Genomic DNA, 322 nt, shown 5'->3' with positions numbered 1-322 from the left:
GTCCTCCCGGACGGACGCTCGGGACCCAGTTCGGGAAGGGTCGCCTGGGCCCGGGAGCGCGTGCGGTGGGGTGAACGGCCGGCCGGCCCTGCTCTCGCGCTCTCTCTCCCTTGCCTCTTGCCTTCTTCCTGCAACCAGTCTTGGAATCCTGTGTCGGCCTCAAAGTATCTCGGATAAATAAATACATAGCAGACTGTTGCTCTTAAAAAAAAAAAAACGACACTAAAATAAAAGGAAACATTCCCAAGTGCGTTGTATGAGTCAAATCCCTCCTGGGGCTGCCTCCTTTACACTTACAGTTAAAACTCTCAAGAGTGTAGAA

Source organism: Fukomys damarensis, unplaced genomic scaffold (assembly GCF_012274545.1).
Source record: "Fukomys damarensis isolate Sample0158 unplaced genomic scaffold, DMR_v1.0_HiC HiC_scaffold_33, whole genome shotgun sequence".
In the NCBI taxonomy this organism is placed as follows: Eukaryota; Metazoa; Chordata; class Mammalia; order Rodentia; family Bathyergidae; genus Fukomys; species Fukomys damarensis.
Note: the sequence above shows the minus strand (reverse complement) of the source record.